The sequence below is a fragment of the Cygnus olor genome, chromosome 4 (assembly GCF_009769625.2).
Source record: "Cygnus olor isolate bCygOlo1 chromosome 4, bCygOlo1.pri.v2, whole genome shotgun sequence".
NCBI lineage: Eukaryota > Metazoa > Chordata > Aves > Anseriformes > Anatidae > Cygnus > Cygnus olor.
The window spans coordinates 36,746,682-36,774,571 of NC_049172.1; the positions used below are offsets into that span (position 1 = coordinate 36,746,682).

The following is a 27,890-nucleotide window of genomic DNA, read 5'->3' on the forward strand; positions in this document are numbered from 1 at the left end:
TGTGTGGTTGGAGCATTGTATCATCAGCAGCTAAAGTGCTGTATAATTTGTTTGTAGAGTTTTACCTTGTAATATCTCTAATTGTGTGATATCTCTAACTAGTTTTCCATGTATGTTTGCAAATTTCATTGTTAATAACAATCCTAATATGGTATTCATTAGCCTGTTAATTACATTGTCATTTAGAAACCCTTGCTTCCAATTAGCTTTAATGACAACATCAGAGTCATTTTTCTGTGCTGCCATTTTTGCACAACACTTTCCCATTTAAACTGCCTGCTGTTCTATCTTAATTAAATTTAATAACAGCAGTGGTAGTTTATAGGGGACTTTTTAACCTCATTTTATGTCAGACCATTTATACTAGTTTGAAGTAGGCACTGAAAACGTTTGCATTAATCCAATTACTTTGAAAATGAGCAGACTTCACTTGTGTCAGATGATTTTATTATAGGCAAAATCCCCACAAAAGGTCAAACTTGCTACCTGTGCAAATATGTAGAAAAATCAGAGTATTTTCTAAGTACACTGAAGATAAAGTTAAAAATCAACAACAGAAAGAAGGAGCGCATATTTTTTTCCTTTTTTCAATAGCAGAAGAAAAGGATGAAAAAGCTGTCAGTGTCAGTAATAACTCAATGCTGCCATTCAGGCCATACTTTAAGTACGAACCAGTTTGCAGTTTTGTTTTCTTTGTTTAAACATGGGATTGCTCCACAGGATCTGAATGATACGCTTAACATTATGAGGCACCCTTGAAGTTATACAGTGAGACCACAATTGTGGCTCTTATTAAAAATAATCTTTAATAATAATAATCTGTACATATTTAAAGTCCTTTGCATAAATTTGTCCATGAACTGGTAGGAAATCACGGAAAAGTAAGATCGAAAGAGAAAGTAGAGGTCAGCTAGTCCATCCTCTTCCTCAAGCAGGTTGTTTAAACCAACACCATTCCTGAAGAAAAGTTTGTTAGACCTTACAGTTCTACTTTCAGAAAGATTTTGCACCTTCTGTGATGGGCTCTGATTGATACAGTCAAATGCTGTTATGAAGACTGCTCCAATACTGACTGTCTCTGAATTTGGAGATGATTGCAGGCACCTTTACCCTAGAATATTATTTGACTGTAGAGAGGCGTTAAGCTTGACCATGCTCTGGAAAAATCCTATGGTCCTCCCAGGGTGTTGCCTAGAGCTCATACTTTGTGTGCAGAGTATGATAAAGAGTATGATAAAGAAGAAAGTGGAAGTATTTCAGTGATCTGTCAAAGACGGTAGCTGCCAGCTTGGCATTTTGAACTTGTGAGATACAGCAAAGCCAAGGAGGGATGCAATTCCTCAGTTAGAGGTGAGAGGGAAAACCCAGCTGTAACTACAAGATGAGACAAAGGCAGGGATGATGATTGTAATGGAAAAAATCTGTGACTGAGAGGCTGAAGGAGCAAAATCCTTGACAGCATCATAGGACCATTATGTCCCAACTGGTAAGTAAAATAAGAAAACTCCAAGATGGTAAGAAGACAGAGGCAGAAACTTGTCTCTAGGGGCTTCCTTCTCTGTAGCAAGCACAACTCTTGGAGATTTCAGGAGAAGGAAGAGGAAAATTTATATTTCCTTCCCAGAGCACTGTTTAGGTCTTGCTTGCCTCTCTTTTATTACACACCACAGTGGTGTAATAGGCAGCTTTCTGCTCAGCCTGATGAACTCTATAAATCCTGCTGTTAGGCTCATAAGCCACCCCTAGATCTGACCAACAGTTTCAAGGATGTTAAAGTCCTGACTGGGTCTCCTTAGTACCAGATATAAACAATACAAGGGTAGTATATGTTCTAGTATTTCCTGAAGGTAATTTAAAGTAACTTTAGTGGCTGCATTAAAAAACAAACAATAATAACAAAAAAACACTTGTCTCCCTTTGACCTAAGTGATTAGTATTAGTAGTCTCCTAGGATTGCTTCTGGGATGAAGACAGATGACTCAAAGGTAGGCTTTATCTGGGGTGTATTTTTGTTGGATAAACCAATTTACATCCAGTCCTATTTCTCTGAACATACCTAATAGCTTCTCTTGCTTTCCTGATATGCCATGCCACAAACCCCCTGTCTTACAGGTACTGCCACAGGTCCAGCTTCTCAGCTTTACACATTTAATTAATTTCCTGCTTGGATGAAAAATGATAGCTTACCCTTGGGTTTGCAGCTTGTGTATCTTAGCTGTGATGGGTTAAGTACCTCGCACCTGTGTTCCATTGTTTACAGCTGCTTCTGTTACAGAAAGGAGCTTGCTGTTTGCACTCACTGAATTGGAACAAGTGCTTTGCTGCTACTCTGGTTTCAGCTAGATCTACATTTCTTCTTGAGAACACGAAGAATTCCCATTAATAATAGATGCAACTTAGTGGGGATAACAAGATTTTTTCGCCATGTGTGTCTGCATGCAGGATATATACTTTGTCTTTTATAAAATAAAATGTTCCCACCTGATTTTTTTTATTAGTAACTTGCAGAAAACCACAGGAAAATTGATTTACTGTTTTTTGTCTTTAATAAAATTGAAGCTAAAGGAATAATTTGTGCTAACATCATAGTATTTTGCACTGCATAGGCCCACCTGGAATGCAGGTGATCTCTGGGGAGGCTTCCTTACACTGAAGTAGCAAAGCCATGTCAGGGCCATAGGTCTTGCTAGCTCGAGCTACAGCATCATGTGGAGAAAGGGTTGGATGTCGTACAGGAGATTCTGTTACATTATCAGGTTACACAGGAGTGTCCAGAGGCAAAGAAGAGACCATCCTGCACCACCCAGCAAAACATTTTGTGAATATGGTCCATACAGTAATTTCAGTAGATACCTTAGAGAACAATGCTCCGTCTGGTCACCAGCTCCTCATTTACTACTAACACACACTGATACAGTTATTAGATAAGACATTTTTTTAAGTAGTAGCCACATCTTTGCTCTTTATAGAGTACATGTAACAATTGGGTTCATCTGAATGACTACCATGAAAGAATGAATAGTGTTATAGATGCTGAAATAATAAGGATACCTTAAAATAACATGACCTGAAAATTAAATGTAGATAATGGGAAGAGTGTCTTCTAAGTTTGATACCTTGCAGTCCTAGCTTGCAATTTTTAAAGTTTCCTTTATATGTGCCTGCAAACAGGCAAATGGAAAAGGGCTGAGAGAAGAGGTATCCTCAGTACTAGTGTTACCGGCTGTTACACAAAGGGTGCTATTTATTAACTTTGACAGTAAGGCAGAGAAGAATATGGCTGTGTGGTGCAAATGCAGATCCCTGAGCTTAAAAAGTTAACTCGTACCAGACACAATTATCCTGGAGCTCTCCCTAGGCTCATTTTATCTGGCTGGGAAGTTAGCACAGCTACATCATTCCTGTTAGATTTTGAAGGCCAGCTGAAGTATCATTGCTCCATATTCTTTTCTACAGGGAGTTTTCCTCATCGCTTTCTGTCTACTTTTACTTTCAGCCAAGCTGAGCATTCATCTGTGTCCTTATCCCTCTGCAGGTGACTGTACAGGGATCTGAGAGGGTGAAAATTAGTAGCCAGAGTTGCATGTAACCTAGCTGTCCAGAGCTAAGAGTGTGAATGAATATCCTTTGTGTGCTTGCCTGTGTAGCTGCAGCAGGACTGCAATATCAAAAGACAGATCATCACTCCCACACTTCCATGCCTATCCTTAAATAGGTATTTCCGTGTTTTTTTTTCTTCCCTCCTCTTACTCAGTGTTTTCTCTTCATTCTATTAATCAGTTTCCATTTCAGCAGATTTTCTCCCCAAACTCTTGGTTTATTAATTTTTGATCTAATATTAAAAAGTCTGAATTTTATTTATGGAAATACCTGTCTCACCCCAGTGCCTCCTCCCAGTAGGTCTCTCATGTTATGGCATTAAGCTTTGTCTTGACTTTAGGCATTGTAATGAAGACAACGTGTATCTGCAGCAGATCGTGTGGGTAATGAACAGCCTAGCAAAGAATTTCCACATCATCTTCAAGGGATGCATTAAAAAGTATGCTAAATGATTATATGTGTCTTGTGCCCATTTGCCACATTACCTGGGATTCATACATTGCCAAAGAAGGGGGGGGGGGGGGGGCGGGCAATTTTAAGAAGTGGGAAAGAGTTAACTCCTGAGCGAAAGCTCATGAGGAATAGCTTTGTGTCTGCAGCCATTTCTCAGCGTTCTTGTAGGTGCTGTTGGTATCTTGAAAAGCTGAGTTCTCTCGAGAGGCAAATAGAATTGCAGAAGGCTTCCCTGGGATCAGATGACAAGAATGTGCTTTGAGGCACATTGAAATGAAGAGAGAAGGTGAAAGTTAAAGGCAGATAGGAGTTTGGATGAAATTTAAATAATATAAAAGCAATAAAAATAATCCTCAGTGTGGCTCAAAAGCAAATAAAAAGGATACTTCAGGATTACAAATGACATATAGGAAGAAAGGTGGATTGGTAAAAAGGAGGGCAGGTAAGAAAAACCCTGCAAGCTGATGTCTGTTTGATATATATGTATCTATTAAACCTGTCTGAATTCAGTAGCAAAAAATAGAGTAGTTTGATCCACGCCAGTTTTACAAACCAGTTTTATTGCTCAAAACTTCTAAAACAAAAGGTGAAGATGGATCACTTGCATGTCTGGTGATGTTAAATCTGTGCCTTGTGTATAGTCTAAGGTGTTTTTTGTCCAGTTTAGGAATCCTGGGGTATTTGTTGTCCACCTGTCAGAATAGCTTTTCAGATGGAATTTTTTTTATTACCAAAATGAAAAGGGAATGTACAGGAAACATAGCTTGAGAGTGAACAGAGTTAAAGGAGTTGGAAGTAACAGATGTAAATTAACATAATGTGCCCCAGAAATAACAACTAGAGTTGTGACAGTGTGCAGTAGACATTCAAACATTATCTAGTTGGTGTGCAGAACACTGAAGCATAAACCAGCTACAGTCATGGGAAGCAAGCAGGCAGAGATTTGGAGGGTACATGCTTAATGTGGGAAATCCTTCCTGGATAATTTGCCTGCATTTGTGAAATTTATTGTAGTGCCTCTTCCCTTATTGTTCCTTAACGTGGAGTGTCCCCAGAAGGAGCATTATTTAACTGATCACTTAACTAGGTATTTAGAGTGTAATTTGAAGGTGACATAGATTATATGCTCTCTTTCAGAGGAACTCATTAAGGGAATTGATACTTGGAAAACCAGGTATTTCAAGGTGTTAAGCACCCTAAATTCCATTTAATGACGTGATAGCCAAGGACAGTGAGGACCATGCAACACGACATCTGTTTTCCTCCCTTAGTGATGTGATGCCCTGTAGTGGCATTCTAACTAACTAGGCACCTAACAGTAGGGTTTTCTGTCTCTCTTATGGAGAATTTCCTTGGTTTCCAACAGGAATACTGAGGACATGGAAATAGCTTAAATATGTTTAAGGATATAGAAATGAACGTAACTAAATACAGGCTCACATCCGCCCTTCTCATGAGCACAGCTTTTTGTTCTTATTCTCTCTTCTGAATGAATATTGGCATGGAGAAATGCCACTGACCATGAACATGGTTTCTATACGCTGTTGCTACTACAAAGACAGCTCTTTTAACACAACTAGAAGAGATTTTTCTCTGCTCCTTTTGACTTCTAAGCATAACTAGCAGAATGAATCAGAAGAAAACTTCCTCTCCAAAATCTCTTTTTTTTTCTTTTTTTTAAACGTGAATTTTACTATATACTGCAAGATCTTTCTAACTGGTAGATAAATTATATTCATTTCAGATGCAAAATGCAATTAATTGGGAAGCTTAAAGGATCAATAAACTGAAGAAACTGTGTGAAAGCATCTAATTGCCTTGTGAATAACTTACCATTTCTTCTGAATTTCTTCCTGTGTCGGGAGTGCATAACAAGGTTGTCCTCAAAGCTCTGGTGCTGGTTTGGGGGAAACAAGTGCACCAAAATTTGTGTTGGCACTCTGTGCAGTTTCTAATAAAACTTTCCACTAGTAACTTGTCCTTCATTCTTAAAGTATAAATAAGTCCGTCCATGTTTGTATAACTTCTGAAAATGAGAGGAATGTTTTTGTATGTGTCATTATTCTGTTGTTGTTGTTATTCGTAACAGGATTTTAACCCCCTGGCGTTTCTGGCCATTTGGATTCCTCTTCTTGGCAGCACTCTGTGCCTGTCCGTTTCTCACAGTCTGCTTCCACTGACTTTCTCTGTTTTGTTAATTTTGCTGTTTTATATCTCCTATCTTTACATTTCTTTCAGTTATGAAGCTATTTGCTAAAGATTCAGATGGGCTTATTCGAACTTTTCAAAACAATAATTGCAGTTCAAATCCAATAATTCTGGAACTTGCCAGAGGACAAATTTTACCTTTAGTTTTTGGAGCCAGCAGGGAAAACTGCCCAGTGACACTGACTGCAGCACTTCTATCACTGCACTTACTGCTACTGTTCTTTGATGTGTTGTGAGAATTTTTGTAATAAACTTTCTTTCCTATTCCTTTAATTATCTGAGGTTCTTCACAGAACTTATTTCTGCTACCTTTGAAACCTCCAAAAAGTGATGTGCTACTAAGCCAGAGCAATAAAACATATGGAGACAACTTTGGGCAGTATGAAGCCAGCTGGCTAAAAAGATTTTAGGAAACATATCTTTTGGCTTGGAGAAAAAAAAAAAAAAATGCTTAATGGCAAGTATTTGAAAGAATTAAAAACAAATTCAGATATTAAAAATAAAAATCATTGCTTATATCAGTCTGTGATTCCCAGCTGTTATCTGAGCCAAATACCTGATTTTAACACTAATCAAATCTAGGTATTTTGTTAATGATCCTGGGGTCATTGAAGTTAACTGTTTTTTTGTTTGTTTGTTTTCTTTTATTATCTTTAGTGATCTTGATATGAAGTCCTATTTGATTTGTTGCTTAATATTCCATATATCCTTGGAAATCCTAAGGGATTTTTTTTTCAGAACACTCACTGAATGCAGCCATATGAGGTGTGTGTGTGTGTTTTGATTTTTTTTTATAAGACAAATTATTTTTAGTGGTTCTAGATCCTTTTCTACCTACAAGGTGTACAGCAATATCTGCATATGCTTTTTGATTACATGGAAAATTAGAACCCTTTTTTTCTAAATATAGGCACAGAAACTGCCTCTGTCACTGATAAACCTGCAAGTTATCTTCTGGCTACAACAAATGCCATCTTGATTTATTTATTTATTTTTCCTGTAGTCTTACCAGCTGACTGGTCATAAATTTCTGTGCAATGACATTCCAGTGTCACTTGACAACCTGCTTGTTTGAGACAGAATAATGGTAGCAGAGACTTCTCAGCAAGTTTTGGCTTAGCATCCTTACTTCTGTCACCATACCTAGCCTAGAACTGCTGCTGTTGCAGATTAGTGACCCAAGCAGTTCTTTGCAATGCAGCCTTCATCTGGGAGTCCTGAGGTGGGGTTTTAACAATTCCACACATAACATATTACTTCTACTAAATAAGCTTCCCATAGGAGATATTCCTTCTGCTTTCTCAAAATGGATGCTAATTTAATGGTTTTGAATGATAGCTGTCAAGCACTCATCAAAATCTTGACAATCAATATTTCTTCTTTTTGATGATTTCTAGGCAATTACAGCCTGACTTATGGAGTCCTATTTACAGGGTAATGGTTCTATGGTTTGTTTGTTTGTTTCAGAAAAGAAAATTATGAATGCTGACCCAATTATTTCTTCTCTGAACAATTTCTGGAAGACTTTTTGCAGTCTGTGCTGTTTCACAGGAAATACTTAGTCATTTGAAAACTTTTATCTTGCATTTTCATTATTGAAAAAGTAAAAATGAAAAAGTAAAATGAAAAAATATTTAACATTTTTTCTACAATTGGATCTAATTGCTGAGATTGCTACAAATAGTATGGGGGTTAGTCAACCAGATTTCAAGGTGATCTATTCTAAACATGCTTCAATATCACAATACTACTTTCCTGGTATTTAGAAGGTTTTATTTTATTTATTTTGATTAGATCAAAACTAGTTGTCCCTTTGATTCTGTAATCATGGCCTGCTAAAACAGACTGTGATTAAAAACTATGTAATGAGCTTACGTGCTTAAATGAGTGATAGCAGTTGTTCAATTTTATTGTATAACTGATGCCAAAACACTTATTAAAAATTATTTAAATTTGCATATATGAATCAATAATGTTAAATATTCCTTTTAATAATTTTAACTTCCTGGGTACTGTGAAACATGCCTTTTCTTACCATTTTCCCTCTCTGTTCGAAACTTCTGTCACAGAATGAAAAGCAAAATCCCCTCTTAGACCAGCTGGTACAGGCAAAAGGAATGGGCAAGCTTCCAGGCACTCACTTCTGAAGCAGAGGCAAACTGCAGTCTAGTAGAGATTAGAAACAGCTGTCCTGAGTTGCTGAAGAGGAAGCCCTTTATGAGAAAAGTGTACTTTGCACTTGTGGAGAAGAGGGGGATAATAGAAAGGAAGTAAGGAATATAGTGCTAGGACACCTTGGCTCTAACAATTCTACTGCTACAGCGTTTCTTGATTAGAGTCTTGATCCTAAAGCACTTCCGTTACTTTCTCAGAAACAATGAGAGCCAGCAGCAGAACAGAGAAAATATTGCACTGGAAATAGTGTCAGAACCCCACTTTTAACATCAGATTTCATTTTTGCACCAAGAAGCCATCTCTCATCCTATCTTTGTTATTTGTTGCATTGAACACGTTTCTAGAACTCATCTGCTGGCCAGAAACATGCTCAGGAAGACTGTCTCACCAAAGTACCTGGCAATAAGAAAGCACAGAACTGTATGGCATGGCAGTTCAGTGATGATACATTAAAACAATAAATCATCAAAATGAGACTTTCCAATGACTCATTACTGAAAAGACCGTGTAGACCAGAAGTAGATTAATTTTGATCATGCAATCTCCCCAGCAAAGGCACGCATGGTGGAAGTGGATGACATAAGGCTATTAAAAAGGAAAGAAAATGGGATCAGAATTTCTGTCCCTCTGTATTTAGCACAGAATAGAGTTTGTTTCTTCTTCTAGTTTTTGTCCTTCATTTACTTCATCCTACTGATGGATTTTTTGTGATTGCGTTAAGTTTACCAAGATCTGACAAAGCTAAACAGTCTCTTGCAATCAATCACAGAATCACAGAATCGTCTAGGTTGGAAGAGACCTCCAAGATCATCTAGTCCAACCTCTGACCTAACACTAACAAGACCTCCACTAAACCATATCACTAAGGGCTACATCTAAACGTCTTTTAAAGACCTCCAGGGAAGGCGACTCAAACACCTCCCTGGGCAGCCCATTCCAATGCCTAACAACCCTTTCAGTAAAGAAGTTCTTCCTAATATCCAACCTAAACCTCCCCTGGCGCAACTTTAGCCCATTCCCCCTTGTCCTGTCACCAGGCACGTGGGAGAATAGACCAACCCCCACCTCCCTACAGCCTCCTTTAAGGTACCTATAGAGAGCGATGAGGTCTCCCCTGAGCCTCCTCTTCTGCGTGTTCTAAACAACCGCAGCTCCCTCAGCCACTCCTCGTAAGACTTGTTCTCCAGACCCCACACCAGCTTCGTTGCCCTTCTCTGGACTCTCTCGAGCATCTCCATGTCCTTCTTGTAGCGAGGGGCCCAAAACTGAACACAGTACTCGAGGTGCGGCCTCACCAGAGCTGAGTACAGGGGGACAATCACCTCCCTAGACCTGCTGGCCACACTGCTTCTTATGCAAGCCAGGATGCTGTTGGCCTTCTTGGCCACCTGAGCACGCTGCTGGCTCATATTCAGCTGCCTATCAACCAGTACTCCAAGGTCCTTCTCGGCCAGGCAGCTTTCCAACCACTCATCTCCCAGCCTGTAGCGCTGCTTGAGGTTGTTGCGCCCCAGATGCAGGACCCGGCACTTGGCCTTGTTGAACTTCATACAGTTGACCTCAGCCCATCGGTCCAGCCTATCCAGATCCTCCTGCAGAGCCTTCCTTCCCTCGAGCAGATCGACACACGCACCTAACTTGGTGTCATCTGCAAACTTACTGAGGGTGCACTTGATCCCCTCATCCAGGTCATCGATAAAGATATTAAAGAGGACTGGCCCCAGCACTGAGCCCTGGGGGACTCCACTAGTAACTGGCCTCCAACTGGATTTGGCTCCATTCACCACAACTCTTTGGGCCCGGCCATCCAGCCAGTTTTTAACCCAACAAAGCGTACGCCAGTCCAAGCCACGAGCAGCCAGTTTCTCGAGGAGAATGTTGTGGGAAACGGTGTCAAAAGCCTTACTGAAGTCAAGGTAGTTCACATCCACAGCCTTCCCCTCATCCACCAAGCGCGTCACTTGGTCATAGAAGGAGATCAGGTTCGTCAAGCAGGACCTACCTTTCATAAACCCATGCTGACTGGGCCTGATCGCCTGGTTGCCCTTCAAGTGCCGCGTGATGACACTCAAGATAATCTGCTCCATGAGCTTCCCTGGCACTGAGGTCAAACTAACAGGCCTATAGTTCCCCGGGTCTACCCTCCGGCCCTTCTTGTAGATGGGCGTCACATTTGCTAGCCGCCAGTCGACTGGGACCTCTCCTGATAGCCAGGACTGCCAATAAATGATGGAAAGCGGCTTGGCCAGCTCCTCCGCCAGTTCGCTCAGTACCCTCGGGTGGATCCCATCCAGCCCCATCGACTTGCGTACATCCAAGTGCTGTAGCAGGTCGCCAACCATTTCCTCGTGGATAGTGAGGGCCACATCCTGTTCCCCATCTCCTTCCACCAGCTCAGGGTACTGGGTATCCAGAGAACAACTGGTCTTGCCGCTAAAGACTGAGGCAAAGAAGGCATTGAGTACCTCAGCCTTTTCCTCATCTTTTGTAACTAAGTTTCCCCCCGCATCCAGTAAAGGATGGAGATTCTCCTTAGTCCTCCTTTTTGTGTTGATGTATTTGTAAAAACTTTTTTTATTATCTTTAACGGCAGTAGCCAGATTGAGCTCCAGATGAGCTTTGGCCTTTCTAATTTTGTCCCTGCACAGCCTCGCAACATCCTTATAGTCCTCTTGAGTAGCCCGCCCTCTTTTCCAAAGATTATAAACCCTCCTTTTTCTCCTAAGCTTGAGCCACAACTCTCTGTTAAGCCAGGCCGGTCTAGTTCCGCTCCGGCTCGTCTTTGGGCACGTGGGGACAGACCGCTCCTGAGCCATTAAGATTTCCTTCTTGAAGAGTGCCCAGCCTTCCTGGACTCCTTTGCCCTTCAGAACCTCCTCCCAAGGGACTCTGCCAACCAGTGTCCTGAACAGCTCAAAGTCAGCCCTCCGGAAGTCCAAGATAGCGGTTTTACTGGTCCCCTTCCTGACTTCGGCAAGAATAGAGAACTGAACCATTTCGTGGTCACTCTGGCCAAGACAGCTCTCGACCACCACATCTCCCACCAGTCCGTCACTGTTTGTGAACAGAAGGTCTAGCGGGGCACCTCCCCTGGTAGGCTCTCTAACCAGCTGCGTCAGGAAGCTATCTTCCACGCTCTCCAGAAACCTCTTAGACTGCTTTCTCTGGGCTGTGTTGTGCTTCCAGGATATGTCTGGGAAGTTGAAGTCCCCCACGAGAACAAGCGCTGACGATTTCGAGGCTTCTGCCAGCTGCCTGTAGAACTCCTCATCTGTCTCCTCATCCTGGTTCGGTGGTCTATAACAGACCCCCACCAGGATGCTTGCCTTGTTAGCCTTCCCTCTGATCCTAACCCAAAGAGACTCAACCTTATCATTCCCAGCCTCAAGTTCCTCAACATCAAAACACTCTCTAATATAGAGAGCCACACCACCACCCCTTCTGTGCTGCCTGTCCCTTCTGAAGAGCCTATAGCCAGGCATTGCAGCACTCCAGTCATGAGAGTGGTCCCACCACATTTCCGTGATGGCAGCCAAGTCATAGCCTGCCTGCTGCACGACGGCTTCCAGCTCCTCTTGTTTGTTACCCATGCTGCGTGCGTTAGTGTAGATGCACTTCAGTTGGGCCATTGCCTTCTTCCCCGGCTTTGCCATTGTTTCCCCTGGTACAGCTCCAACAAGCCTAATTTCAGCCCCATCCCCCTTCTTTCCTAGTTTAAAGCCCTCTCAACAAGCCCTGCCAGCTCCTGGGCTAGGATCCGTTTTCCTCTTGGAGATAGGGACCTGTCTGCGGTCACCAGGCCGGGTGCCGAGTAAAGCGCCCCATGGTCAAAAAAAACAAAATTTCTGTGTTGGCACCAGCCTCTGAGCCACGTGTTAATCAGGTGGGCTTTCCGTGTCCTCTCGGGACCCCTCCCTGCCTCTGCAGGAATAGATGAAAACACCACCTGTACTCCTGCTCCATCCACTAACCGTCCCAGTCCCCTAACGTCCCGTTTGATAGCCTTCAGGCTATCAAAGTGACAATGTTTCTGGGTATAGGCTTTGAAATGACTAATATGGCAAGGTACAGTTCGTGCTATTTCCAGCCATTCTCAGCTAATGACCTGGAATCTTTTTTTTGGATGTTATTTCGCTCTTTTGCTATTTTGTTGTTCATGCATAGCTTAAAGAGGTCTGAGAGTTAGTTTTCCTTAGATAGCAATCCCTTAGCAAGATTTCAGAAGATGCAAAAGATGTTAGAAATGAATAGATGCTAAGCTGGTGCAGCCTGTATAGCTCCAGTGATCAGTAGGTCTGCATCTCAGAATTTGAATTTCAGCAATATTCCAAGTATCAGCATTTCCATCTATAATCTATCTTACTTACTGTTTTTTCAGGCAGTTTCATGCTGCATATTTACTACTGCTTTCTTCAGCCTGGCTTAAGTGTTTTGAGGGAAGATGATTCAGCAGTATCCTTCTTTGTAGGTGTTTTGTGGTATAGGTGGTCTTGCCATTCACTAATTGCATAGCCTGAATAGTTGAAAAAATAAAATACTTTACAGAATTAGCTGCAGATCCAAGTGGGTCATGCCATAAAAATGTCTTTGATTAAAAGCACAAGAGATACTTCTATATCTGTAAAAAGCACTTCAAACACAAGTACTAGAACTGTAAGTGTTAGACTATAATAAACACTTTAACAGAATATAATAAACGCCAAGTGCATGTGCTGAGCAAATGCCAACAAGGAAAGGGTTAGCTGAATGAATCAAGAGATTAAATATCTGTACCTTCAAAACAGAACTGAAGTATAATATGGTTTATTTTTATGGAAAAAAAAAAAAAAAAAGCTGATCTTCATTTTCAGGTACCTAAGGAGTTCTGAGAGTGTATATTACATTGCCAGCTGCTCTGAATTTACAGATTTAGATGATCAGAGGGCTGGAGCATTTTTTCTTATGAAGACAGGTTGAGGGAGTTGGGGTTGTTCAGCCTGGAGAAGAGAAGGCTTGGGGGAGACCTTACAGTGGCCTTTCAGTACCTAAAGGGGGCCTACAGGACAGCTGGGGAGAGACTCTTTGTTGGGTAGTGTAGTGACAGGACAAGGAGTAATGGCTTTAAACTAAAAGAAAGTAGGGTTAGATTAGATATGAGGAAGAAATTCTGTACTCAGAGGGTGGTGAGACACTGGAACAGGTTTCCCAGAGAAGCGTTGGATGCCCCATCCCTGGAAGTGTTCAAGGCAAAGCTGGATAGGGCTTGGGCAGCCTGCTCTAATGGAAGGTGCCCCTGCCAAAAATAGCAAGGGGGTTGGAATTATATGATCTTTAAGGTCCCTTCCAACCCAAATCATTGTATGATTCAATGATTCTATTTTACAAATGCTCAAAGCAGATAATAAGAACCCTTTGTTCTTTTTGGTGGCCCACTGCCGTGTCCTGACCTCAGAGCTCTCTGCCCCTCCTCCAGCTAGTACTAGCAGGTACTGCTAGTACTCCTCCTCAGTACTAGCAGTTCTTGTTGTTAGCAGTACTAACTGCTCTTGTTGGTGTAGTACAAGTGAGTACAACTCACTAGGCTGTAGCCACCCTGGCAGAGTTACAAGACAACAGCAACAGTTTAGAAACTCAAACAAAAGATAATTGTTAAAGCTCTGCAAATGAGGGGTTCTGATGTACAACAGAGGGTTCTCTGTAACACTTCTGTCAGCTGGTTATACCGAACTGTGTATCACAATGAACTACAGGCTTACCACAGGAGTAAGCCAGAGTCTATAGGTTTGGTTATGAACTACTGGGAGAAGAAAATAAATTGAGAAAATTTCAGCATGCCAGTCCCTCAAAGAGTACAGTTTCCTTCTTTAATTTTGTTTATTTATTTATTTGCTGCGCTGCTTGTAATGAGAGTATCCACATTTAAGAACCAAGAGGACAGATTTGCTGTGGCCATGATAGCCTAAGAAAAAGATTTCTAAAGAGAGGCAGTCTTGACTGTTTCTTTTATATGTTGAGCTACTGTGGAAGCAAAAAAATGCCAATCTGGGGGAAACCTTTTCAAGCCCAGGACAGACGAAAACATCAAGGAAATAGACTGAAAACTGTTGCTGTGTATTTAAGTTAATTGTCTCCCTGGTTAAGGTGATTTAAGGGGAATGGTGTGGGAGAGGGAAGTGCCTAGCTTTATGGAAAGAAGGGAATCTCCTAGGGCACTGGAAATAAGTTCATTATGCCCCATGAGGTAAGGATATGGGTAATTATCGGCAATAGAATAGTGGGAGGCTAACAGGAGGACGGAAGGAGGAACCTAGTATTGTCCTGGAAAGCCAACATCTCTTAGCTCCACAGCTCTTATTCTGGATAGGGTTACTGGCTAACCCCTACACTCACTCTGCAGGTTGTTTGCAGGTTGCCATGGAGGATCTGACTAAGCAGAGATGGTGGTGGTGTTTCACAAAAACTGCGAAAATAGCGTGGTGGGGTGTGACCTCTGTTGCCCAGGAGAGTTCAGTTTAGTGCATTCTGGTTCTCTAATTTCCCATGGGTAGTTCCTATGAGAACAGTTGATGCGCTGGATGAAATGTCTTACAACTTGATTCTTCTGTAGCCTTTACTGCGGGAAATATGTTGACAAATTGAGCATTTTTACCTCAGAGTGATCTGATTCTCATGATGTACGGTGATCTAAAGGAAATTTGCTACTGGTGATCAAGTAAGCCACATCTCTGAAGTTTACGTAAAAGCTAGGAGAGAGGTTCCTGGGCAAAGTTCTTGCAAAATATGATGACACTGTAATACTTAAGTCTTTTTTTTTTTTCTTCACTTTACTTTCAGTTTAGGGTAGAATATGGCAATCAGATAAATATTTAGTGCCAGTTTATCTTTTGCATCATTTAAAGTTTTTCTGCAGTAGTCAAATGACTTTTTCAAAGGCTCATTCATCCTCCAGAGCAGAGTTCTCATTGACCTCCCTTTAGATGGACAAGGTGAGCTTTATGAGTATTTCTCAGTGCTTATAAGAAAAACAGTGACATGAGGTAGCTGGTAACTTGACCCAGTATGTGAGTAGAACCGTTATTACCAAGAGTACTGGTGACAGTTTCTTTTACTTCTACTGTCAGAACTAAATGCAAACTTTAGTCCTTGTGGGAGTGATCAAGGAGAAATCAGCCCTCACTGAAATCAGTGTTGGATGTATTCCTCACACATACAACCAGATCCTTGGCTGGCATTAGCAGCCCAGTTATTTCAATGCATCTGCAGAATCAAACATCATTCTCTAATGACCTCCAAGAAACCAATATTACAGTAGGTTTTCCACAATGTTTTTAGCACATTTAGCACACTATTTAATGGGTAATCTGTTGTTTTATGCTGTACAGGCCAGAATGGAAGCTAAGTGTTAGGCTGCCTTGCAGATGGTATGAAGCCAAAATTAGTCCTGATGCTGTGCCTCTGAGGTTAGTAAGAGCAGCAGAATTGCTCGACAACTGGTTAATAGTTAAATGCATGTCACTCTTTCTGCTTGATGAGATGCCTGCCTTTTTTGAGGACCTATTCATTCTAGTTATGAAGAACTTCAGGCTTTTTTTTTTTTTTGTGACTGTTGTGACTATCACATTATGAGAACTCTGTCTCTTGACAATCAAATATGTCAGGTGGTCTGCTGCCATCAGGTTCTTAACAATCATCTTAAAGACTTTGTGGTGGTTTTCTGAAGCACATGGACTTATCTTTCTGATATTTCCTGAGCTGTGAGTTGCTGTTTTACAACTGTTGCTGTTGTATTGCAATTTGTTAATAAAACTGTCATGGTATGAAGGTTGATGAGTTAAGTAAAGTAACAACACTTTTACTCACATTTTTTCAGAGCACAAATATGGAAAATTTTGATTTTTTTCCTAATCAGTGCAATGTAGCTTGTTGTCTGAAGACAGGAGCTGGAGAAGAAGCACTGTGATAGTATGAGAGAGAATATTCATTTCTGCAGAAAATCTACTGTGCTCTAAAGACCTTATATTACTACCAATCTTTTTATGTTTTTCAAAGACTAATAGAGTCACTGCTAATGTGATCTCAAAGAGAGTAGAAACAATGTAAGAACATTTTCTTGCAATTTTTTCCTGCTTAACAAAAGAGCTCTTTCACTTTCCCGGTCAGTCTACTATATCTGTAACCATCTTAAGAATCTGGCAATAATGCAGGTGTCAAAACTGGTTTGATGTCTCAGTAAGAAGTGATCCCTAAAAGAGAAAAACATCCAATGAAAAACTGTAAACAACAAGAAAAAGTCTCAACATTCACTGACTCATAACAACAGAACTCCTGGCATGTGAGCCCTACAAATGTTACTCTCTTTAATCTCATTCCAGGTAAAACAAACAAACAAACACACACGCCCACACCCACACCCACACAAATCAACATAGGGCCTGGCTTTCAAAACTGTTTTTTGTTTCTTTGGATTTTTTTTTTTTGAAATATAAGTATTCTATATTAGGACAGCATTTCTCTTGTTCTTTAGTGTAAAAAGGCTAATCAAGTAGATAATGGTTTATTTTCCTGAACTGGAACTTTCGGCAGTCTACTGTGCTGTGTATTTCAATAAGCTACTTTCTAATTGTATATCAGCTGTCAGCTAACACCCTTCCTACCAAGGGAGGCCCTGCAGTGTATTTGCTTAAAGCTCTGAAGTATTTAGATGTTTCCCCAAAAGGGTCTTTATTTTAAAATAATCTTCAGAAACCAGCAGCTGTCCAAGGTGTATAAGAGGAACACAGATAAGACTTAAGATAGATTCTTGCAGTCACTGGATCTTTTCGTGCCCTTTGAAAATTAAGCCATTCAGAGAGGAAGCCTTTTCCTGGGGCGTTTTCCTAATGTTTTCCAAATGTTGCCTCATAGCAGCCAAATGGTCAGAGCCTCCTAAGAATCCTATTACAGATGCACAATTTTTTTGTTCACTTCCAAAGTATTTAGCTGTATTCCTGATGAAGCTGTAACTGACAGTGTCTGTAAAGGCTTTGCTTATAGATTTCACAGTTGAAGCTCAAACCGTTTTCTTTCAAGATGTATTAGAAACCGAATGTTTCCAAGTGTTGCTGCTGCTGGTTGCTTTGTGTTGCAAATGGTTAATGTGGTTTACGTGATACATTCCTTAATCAGCAAGGAAGCATGCTTTCTTCATACCCTTATACTAAATTCAGCAGGTGTTCAACAAATTACAATTCAGCTGCTGAAGCATAGCTAGCTAGGACTTCTTTGGATATCTGTATTTCACTTATTCCACTATTCGTTTTATTACCCACTACATTTGACCAAAACTATAAAGAAAACAGGGAAAATGGAAGGAGGGGAGAATTCAACAGTTCTGTAAGACTAGGAGTGATAGCCAAAACCAGCTATGATAGAAGTTAAGAATGGATATACTTAAACCAAATTGAAGCCTGTGCGTGTGTTGAACATATGCTGAGCTTTCCATCTGAGGGTCTCAATCATTTATACAAATGATCTGAATGAACATAGGAGTTCACTGTGTACTACATGCCTGTTTACAAAGGTGCTTCAGACATAGTTTGTAGGTCCAAGTAAGTAGTGTATAATTTATTGAGATTTCTTCTGAATCTTTACCCTTTCTTTCTCCACCTCCTGTTGCCCCTGTCTTTGTAGCTTCTTTGTTGACAAGTTTGCCTGATTTTTATATTTTTTTCCTTGTACCATTTATGCCTTTCCTTGCTGGGATGGACATTTTGTGGACAGTTCTGTACAGGATCCTGACTTTTGTTGCCAGGCCATTGAAGCTTATGTAGCCTTGTTGTTGTGTTGGGAAACATGATTCTGTTCTCTCTTCCAAGGGCATGGGTAAATGATGTCTGAAGGAAAAACTGTTCTTCCATGACTGGCCTGGCTGTAACAGCAACCAGTAAAAAATTTAAATGGGTCACTACTGAAACACAGCTGATTTTCTTCACTTGGAACAACAAGTCACTTCGCAATAACAGGTGATACATTATAAAGGAAGAACAGAAAAAAAAATCATTTGGAACCACTCCACCCATAAAGCTTTGTGGTATTAAACCCAGTTTTCTGGTGTGCAATGTGTTCATGTTTTCAACATCAACTTCCGTAAAATATTGATAAGAAAAACACCCACAAATTTGACAACCAGGATAATACATAGCTACAATTCATTAATTAAGCATTATTTCATAAATCTTTTCCCTTTTGAGGCAACCCATAAAGGCAACTGTAGTTTCTACACACCCTTCCTCAGAAGTAGTGGCAGCCTGCTGTTAGTCTGTTGTACAAGCAGATCCACATAACAGGTAATGCAAGTGTATGCATTTATATCATAGGAAAGTTTCTAACAATAGTATAATTAATAAGTGTATGTATATTTGCATAATCAGTCAATGTACATGTAGTCAATACACAGTGTATTGTCTTGTCCATTTGAAATATTATACACACCTGTTCAGAAACTAGATTTTTATTAAAGAGCTAAAAATATTAGAACACATTGTTCAAGGGACTCCTTAAAGCTAAGTCCCCATCCCAGATGTCATTGCTATTAGTGACTGGTGAATCTGTTTTGCAAGCAAGACACTATCAGAATACCTTTGAACTTGGAGGGAGTGAGCATCACCACATCTGGGACCTGCACAGCCTGCAATGCTCTGCCCAGAGGTCCACTTGGTACTGCATCATACCAGGGTTTCCAGCAGATGAGATTCTCATGGATGTGAGAGTCTCCAGGACATGAGATTTTCATAACACGCTAGACAATTACAAGAGACGTTTTAACACTCTCTTAATTTTCTTTTCTTTTCTAGGCAGCCGTTGCACCCCAAGCCTAGAAACTGCTGTTCTGAAAGCAAGTGCTCTTGCCTTTGTGCCCAGTTTGGGTATAGATAGTTTGCTCTGGCTTGAATTGCAGGACTGCCCAGACTATGTAAGCAAAAGATCTGTTTCTCTACTATATCATTAGTTCTTTCCATTCATCCCTCTCTCTCTCTCTCTCTCTCTCTCTCCATCACTGCAAAGCACTCTGGAGGTGGTGGGGAGGCTCCACACTTCAGATGTCTCAAGGGCAAAGAGCTTTGCTTTCATTTTTGGCCTCGGGCACCAAGCTTAAACAAGGCTACTATTACAAGATAGTGGCAGAGATTCATACTAAACATAAAAGTTTCCAGAGAGACTATTAAATCAGTGTTGACCTGATTTTAATAGCACATACATAATATTTCCATGGATTGCGAACAAACAATCTTTGACAAGTATTGTGCATAAATTGACTTTAAAATAGAAAAGATCAATAAAGAGTCAGAAAGTATGCAGAGGCTTTTTTTTTGGGGGGGGGAGGGGCAGGGAATAAATGTTTTGTAGAATCATTTTACTGAATTAGAAGCTTTTTGCATCACTAATGAGCCATTTCATGTCTTGGACAGCTCTGCTATAAAATGTTATTGGGAAAGCTTTTTAAAAACCTTAGTGTCATACATAGTCAGGATCAACTGGGACAAATGTACTTCAGAAATCATGTAAGTGACCTGAAAGGACGGTAGAAAGTTTGTCTTGGATTTAGTCCTCTTTCAGATGAGATAATGCCTATCCACAACTGCTAAAATTGAAATACTCTTTTGTAGATAGGTCACAATAAATACAGGAGGTAAATGGGTGTACCTCGTGTAGTAAATTATGTTTGAGATAACACTGAACTTAAAACAGCAAAGAACTGGCAATACAGCAGTACTATCTAAATATTTTGCTCATTTGAGAAGAATTACTAGCTAGTTTGGAGTCTAGTGTTGCTGGTGACATTCCTAAAAGGGGCTGATGTCCCAGATGGAAAGTAACCAAGCCATAATTTGCTGGACTATTCTTTATTCTTTTAAAGTAAATCTTACCTTGCTTAGACAACTACTTACTCCTTAGAGAACAGTCTCTATGGCACTTTTTTTCCTGACAAGCATGGGCAGCTCTAGAGTGTGATTGTTTTGGCTCAGTGAAAGCCCGATGGAGGAAGATTGTTGTATGCTGACAGAACATTTACAGGTCTACAGAGACTTTAGCAGTGCATCTAGGTGTACTGCCTGCCCCTGCAAACTGTGCCTGCTATGCACATCTGCCACAGTTAGTGAATTGACTGATCATCATTGTGCTATATCCAGTGCTACGATAAGCGCCAGTATGTTTTGTTGTGAGCAGACCATGGATCCACTTTGTGTTGCAAAAAATTTGCTTCATGGACAAGAGCAGAGACTATACCTCGTTTTCCATCCACGCACATTTGTGTGCATGTGTCTACTCACTTATCGTATAAATCATTAGTTTTACATCAGTTCCGCTGTTCCCAGGCTGCCTTTTGGGGTACAAAACTGTTGCTGTAACATTTGTACAAAGATGTAATACTTCAGAATTGGTGTGTTGTTCACAATGGTTTTACATTGGTTTTCAGATTTCATTTCTTGAGTCTAACTATTCTCACAACATTCATTGTAAACCAATTTATTTGTTTTAAGCTTCACAAGTTCTGGGAGTCTTATACAGCAGCTGAAGTCTTGTGAGTATACCTCTAATGGTTCTTAGTTCCTCAAAGGATATCTGATATTTAAGGGACATCTGTCTTCCTCAGCTACAACCTGTAAATACTTGGTTTAACTTTCCATTCCCAGCACTTTTAATATTTGTCACACCATGGTGATTTCTCTCTTGTCCTCTCCTAATTTCAGGTGGGAGGGTTGTGATGTTTAAGACAATGAGTCTGTCTGGATCCCATTCAGTTGACATGGAGTCCTTTGGCAGCCAACTAAGGTCCTGTCTTCCATTAATAATTGTACCTGGTGATGCGGCAGAGGTTTGAATGTCTGATTTCTATCTTCTGTCACAGTAGAAACCCTGATTGTTATCACAGAAGGCCCAGGTGTATAAAGTAGGAATGCTTGTTTGAGCATGCCTAGTGATCTCAGCTATTTACGGTACTCTGCTCAGAGGCTTTGGGTTGACATCAGTTTTGAAGAAGATGTTACAATGCATTTGCTGCTCGTTTCCACGGCTCTTCTTCGCAGCTTGGGTTTAACCAACTTCCATGCTGTGAATCCTGTGCTTGGGCAGGCTAGGATGGGCTGACCGATATATGTACAGAGGGGTCTGCTTCTAAACTCAATTTCCTCTCCTGGAGACCATCTCCGTGAAATTATAGTAGCTATTTAGAAGGAGATCTACTTTGAGAGAATAGAGAAACTTCCTGATAACTATTCTTCCCCACCTTGTCTGTCAAATGAAATATGCTACCTAATGCAATATTTAAGCTCATAGTTTGCCCTGCCCTGCACTCCAGCCACATTTGATATTCTGTACATCAGCCATAACATGTTTTAAATGACGGCATGACTTGCTGTCTTGACTCTTCTTATTGGAAACTGCATTTGTTCTTTAGCTTCAAAATGAGGCTAATTTTTCCATCTAATTATTAAGTCTAATATTGCTGCTTTATCGGTGCTCCTGAGATTACACATCAGCTGCAATCAACTGCCCATTGTTTATGGCTGCAAGGATGGCAGCCAGCTTCTGTAGCCTGTGAGTGTGTGAATTGAGTATCTTTACGAGCATTTGTCACACCCCAGAAAACCTCCCCTTCATTAGCATTGCGTCATGACATGAATTACTGCTTTCTTTTCTTGAGGTAGCTGTGGCAACAGGTTCTAGAACTGCTGTTTCTCATAACTCTTTCATCATTGCCTCTTAGCTGCATATTTATCTTCCTACGTGGCATGATGTTTCCACAGAATATTTCCTGGCCCTCAACACTTTTCTCATCACTGTGTCCATGTTTTTTACTAGATTTATTTTAGCTTCAGCCTGTGTACATGTTCCATCTCAGTGGTCCTTGCTAGAAAAAAGAGAAGATGCATCACAAATAGCATCTAAACAAGCCCAGGGACAGAAGTTAAATGCTATAAGAACATCAGTAATGGGTTTAGCCATATGCTCATCCTTTTTTCACCCTACTGGGATATTGTCTACTGCTGAAGAAAGAGGGAGAAGGGCTAGGGAAATTCCAGCTGACATTGAAATACACTTCTCTACTGATGTAGTTAGTGGCAGGGTACCAGGTGGTGTGCAATGCACTGAGCAGATTCATTTTTAGGAGTTCAGCTGAGGCCATCTGTTGACTATATAGTAAATCCAACTTCAGAGTTTCTAGGATGGGATCAAAGAGGTTTTGGCCACATGGCACACAGCAGTGATCCAATGCAAACTCACATGGGCAATTCGGATTTGTTTAAAAGCAGTAGGTTTAACAAATTAATGTTGTATTAGCATGTTCTATGTCAGATTGGGTATTGCATATTCTCACAAAGCCACTATAAAACACACTCTGTGGTGTATACTCTGGCTAATGTGCCAGATATACTATGGCTGATCAATATTAATTAATACTGCTGGGTGATTGTGCACAACCCTGCCCCTAATGACAGCGGACCAGCAGTGACAAATAATACTAAGTACACTTGAGCTCTTGGCAGAGCTCGTGATGTAGGTGTGCCTATTCAATTCTCCAGAGCCATATCTAACGTCATGTAGGGAAGCTGGAGAACCACAAAAACCTTCAAGCCCACAGAATTAGCATCTTTCTTCTTCAGCCTTAGCCAGAAGACTGTTTTGGCTTTGGCCTTCGTGGGAAATAGTTCCCACACGTTTTTTTTTTTGATGTTTCTGTAGCTTTGCTTCCAGCATTCAAAGGCAAGGAGTTCACCCCAAGTCATGAGGATGCCCATGGTAGATTCCTGTTGTAAGGCTCTTTCCCCTGCAGCACTTTATGGACATGTAAGAAGACCAAAGTTATACTGAGATTCTTACCCTATCCATGTGGCAATGCAGAATATCTTAAGACGAAATAGTGAGAGGCAAAATTGCTTAGGCATTGCCATTTCTCATCCACACATTACAGAATTCCCTTTTGACTGCTTGTGTGCTGCCGGATCTGTTACAAAAACGAAGAGCTATATTTCTCAAGGGTAGATGTCCTCTGACCATATCCTTTGAGGAGAAAAGGTGTTTTTTTTCTGATAAATTGCCAGCTTGGATGGGGTTATCACTCAGAGTAGCTCAGTCTGGGGAACTGAATTTTTGTTTGTTTCTTTTAAAGACAAACCATACCCTACAACCTGTTCTCTGGTCAAAATTCTGTTTTGCATGGGCTAGTAGTAATTATTGGACATTATTGATGGGAGTTATAATTAGAATGCCACTGCAGAATGAAAATGTAGGCACCATCCCTTTTCTGCCTCTTCCTCCGTTTAGCAAGCACTGAGGTGTTGGTAAGAGATATTTGAATCCACAGGATTTAGCCACCTTGTTCAGTTAATGTCACAAACCCCATAGTTTAGGCTCTGCATTATTAAGTATTATTTCTCTGCACATCTGCTTGTAACTTGTTGTGTACATTGAAACTGATTTGGACTATTCCCTGATCAGAGCACACTATTGTGTTTCTCTCATGCAGTTCAAATGCCACGGGGCAGTGTCAGAGCAGGTCTGCTGGGTGAGTCCCACTGACTGAAGGAGAAAGGGAGGAACCCTAGGTCAATACTGGAAAGCTGCCTGAGATCCCTGCTGCATATTGAGCTGGGCTGTCTCCTACAGAGCCATGTCCTTGTCTTTCTCTAGGCACTCCAAGGAACAGAGATCTGTCTAGAGGTGCTCTCAGTACCTTTTAGAGGCTCAGAAAGGATGGCCTTTGAGTTGAAAGCTGCTCTTGTAGTAGGAGAACAATTGCATGAGCAATGGATATGATTCATCTCATTTTATTTAGGGTGGACCTGTCTCAAACACTTTCCAACTCTGCCTTTTCTTTGGATCCAGTTCTGTACATCATGAAGCATGGGAACATTTTGTGTTGGATCTGCCAATACAAGCAGTTAAAAAGAATCTGTCTGGGACACAGTTGTCTGCCAGTAAAGCTTTGAATCCCCCAGAACAGTTTTGTGGCTTAACCAGGCAGACAGCTGAACACCGTGCAGCTGTTGGCTTACCAACCCCCATGCAGTGGGTTAGGGGAGAAAATTGGAAAGTGCAAGAACTCGTGGGTTGAGGTAAGGACAGTTTACTAAGAAAGAAGAAAAAGAAACAAACACAAGCAACAACAAAAAGAATGTACAAAGCAAGTGACGCACATTGCAATCACTCACTACTAGCCAACTGATGCCCAGCCAGTCCTTGAGCAGCAGAAGACCCCCTGGCCAGCTCCCCTAGTTTTATTGCTGAGCACGATGCCACACAGTGTGGGACATCCCTTTGGCCAGCCTGGGCCAGCTGTCCTGACTGCATCCCCTCCCAGCTCCTGGTGCATCCCCAGCCTCCTCACTGGCTGGGCAGCACGAGAGGCTGAGAAGTCCTTGGCTCTGTCTAAGCACTGCTTTGCAACAACTAAAACATCAGTGTGTTATCAGCAGTATTCTCATCCTAAATCCAAAGCACAGCACCATACCAGCTACTACGAAGAAAATTAATGCTACCCCAGATGAAACCACGACAGACAGTTAAAACCTACATCCTGAGCAAATTGAAGAGGCTGTTTAGTTCTCCGTGGGCTGTTTATTGGTGCTTCACCCTTGTTGCATTAAGTGCTGCAGACAGTAGTGCAGGCTTTTTTTTTTTTTTCTGGCATTGTGCAAGCCAGAACATGCTTCTGGGCTCTTCTTTAGCCACTGAATTCCCATTTGTGTGCATAAAGAAGGAACCTCATTTGTTTATCAGGTCAGGCCCATGGTCAAAGGGGTGAGTAAGAAGTGGGGCAGAAGTGATGTTCTTTAATTTCATTTCTACATTCACTTGCTGTTGCACTTTTTGGGTCAGGAAAGACTCTCAGACAGTCTTGATATTCCCCAATGCTCAGTCTTGTATGAGACTGACACTCGCCTTTAATCATTGTATCCCTTAACAACCTCCTTGATAGCTCCAGGGGACAATTTGGACTGCATGGGTTATACCATATTAGAGTGCATCTGTACTATTAAGACACCTGTCCTGGGTGACAGGCAAAATCACAAAGCATGAGGAAAACATTGCTCAGATGGGCTTCATTTAAGCAGTTTGTGTCACTACTGGGTTTGTGCAGCTGATCTTTTTTACTGCCGTCTGCCTTTTGGCTATTCAGAGAATTAAAGAGCACACAGTAGTGCATTACAGAGGCATATTATATCTTCCTGTACCAAAACACCACCCTAATGGTAGCCACATTTTGAAATAGAGCCCTCTCTGCAGCTCAGCTGTTTAAAAAGAAAAAAAACGGAAAAAAAAAAAAGAGCTCTAATTGTGAGAAAGGTATGTCAGGGTTAATGGAGTCATTCAAGGTACCAGATAAAAGTCGGATTAACTGTCAGTAATGCTGGAGTCCTCAGGCTGGGTCATGCAGAGAGGGTGCTGGAGGTCTCCTCTAGCTAACTGAACAGTTGAGAAAAGGTGGGCTTGACCCCAGTGACACCAAAATTTGCCCAAGCATGGCTCCTTATTTTATGTGGAACACTTCAGAAGCACAGCTGCAGATTCTGCTCTCTGTGGAAGATAAAGGAGTAAATCTACTTGCTACGCAGAGCCCAACACTCACAGCCTGCCTGGGACCCACGGTGTGCACCCAGGCACCGACCCTCAGCCTGCCCTGGCTACAGCTCTCGGGCTGTGCCTCGGGCAGCTCTGCATGAGCCGATGAGCTGCCGTGAGCTGCCCCTTGGACTGCACTACAAAGCATATGTGGATGCTTTCTGTGCTTGGTGTTAACCTTAGAGCATCATCATCATAACCTGCTCTGAAAATGTAAGTGCTTGCACTGACCAGGCCCTGGGTGTTCAGCTCTATTTTCCAAGCCACCCAGCTTTTCAGGGAGTGAGGAAAAGACTGCACTTTTAAAATAAATAAATAAATACATAAATAAAGCCTGAAATATCCTTTGGTAAAGGCTTTGGAAAATTTCCAGGCAATATTTTGTTGTTTATTTTAACATAAAATGAAAGAAGTATCTTCAGAAATTCCAGTTAAACATGAAAGGAAAAACTGCTTATGTGGGAAAGGAGCTTTCTGAAATGAAATGCTTTTCCATATACTACCTGTTCACAACATTTGGGCCAATTTCATGAAGTGCCATAGTGTTGTGATTTGATTAGTATTTGGATCTTTGAAAGCAGCAGATTTGTGGGAAGTGATAATAACTACCAGGCCAGACATTTGGAAAGAGGGAAACTTGTAATGAGTTACTAAATGTGTTTCCAAATTCAATACTACAGAGGTATACTTAGAATCCATATTTTCTGAGCATGTCACATTACAAGGTCTTTGTTCTTCCTCAATATCATGTGCATCCTCACATTTTTTCCTTTATCAGTTTTCTCATAGTTACTTTCAGTGATCTCTCTGTGCGACTATTTTTGATTAAACCTATATTTGTATTACTTACAGATGCCTTTGTATTATTCCCAAGAAGTTTTTTTATGTTGACTTCTTTATTTGTTGTAGTTTATGTTTTGCTTTCATGGGTGGCTATGGTTTTCCTGAAACGACATCCAATTTTAACGTTGCAATATAATGTCAGTGTTAAAATGATCGTAAAAAAGAAATGCTCTTTGATCATTTAAGCCTCAGAAAATGAAGAGGAGGCTATTGTAAATGAAATGTCCCCTTGGAGCTCAGGCAGGATTTGGCACTCCAAGGGCTTATTTCTGCCACCGTTGCTCACCCTGAGCAGCCCCAGGTTTCCAAGAGGCAGCACTCTTTCGGGTGACTCGGGCTGCTCACCTGGTGAAAGACTGTTCAGCAGGGAAAAGGGGAAATGAATCTAAGGGTCCACCGCCTAGAAGTCTTCTGAAAAGATCAATTACTACATGAAAGAGCCCAGTAATGAAAAATGAAGTTGCTTTTGTCCAGGCCATAGGGTCCTGGATGGTCATTCCCATTCTCCAGGGCTAATCTCTGAAGTAAATGGTTTTCTTTTTGTTGACTGTCAGTAGCATGCCCCTGTGCAGCGACCTGGGTGTGTAAGTGTTCTGGGCCTTGTGGCCTCTGCCAAATCCATGCAGGCTGCATCTCCTGCTGACATGCAGTGGGTGAACATGGGTGAATGCTCCCTGCCATCAGTTCTTTTCAGTCTGAAAGGAGATCAGCTCTAGGCAGGCTGGGATTGAGCATTTTGTCACTGCTTCTTGAGAAGTGGCCTTAGGTGCCTGATGGCCAAGTCCTTTCTTGCTGGACTTCCGTGTTCTTACTTCTGAACCTCTTTTTCGTTTTAGCAACAATCCTTTGCTCCACTCATTCTCCTGCCTTTTTTTCCTTTTTTTTTTCCTTTTTTTTTTCCTCCTCTGCTTAACTCTTCCTTTCTTCACAGGATATGGCTTTTCATGCGTGTGCGCACACAGAATATAAGTAGTCTGTATTTTATGATCTGCATTCTTCCAGTAGGCACCTACAGACATTGTCATTTA

At 41.2% G+C, this 27,890-nt stretch overlaps 1 protein-coding gene and 1 long non-coding RNA gene across 9 annotated transcripts in view; one reads left to right on the top strand and one right to left on the bottom strand.

Annotated features, from left to right (window-relative positions):
- The window catches only part of IL15 (interleukin 15), a 64,475-nt gene extending 58,570 nt beyond the window's left edge, over positions 1 to 5,905 (bottom strand). The window contains exon 1 of the mRNA XM_040554808.1: positions 5,887 to 5,905. The gene's annotated coding sequence lies outside the window, so the exon portion shown is untranslated. The remainder of the gene's footprint in view (positions 1 to 5,886) is intronic.
- LOC121069080 overlaps positions 1 to 27,890 on the top strand; it is a 97,777-nt gene that overhangs the window by 24,125 nt on the left and 45,762 nt on the right. The window lies entirely within an intron of this gene.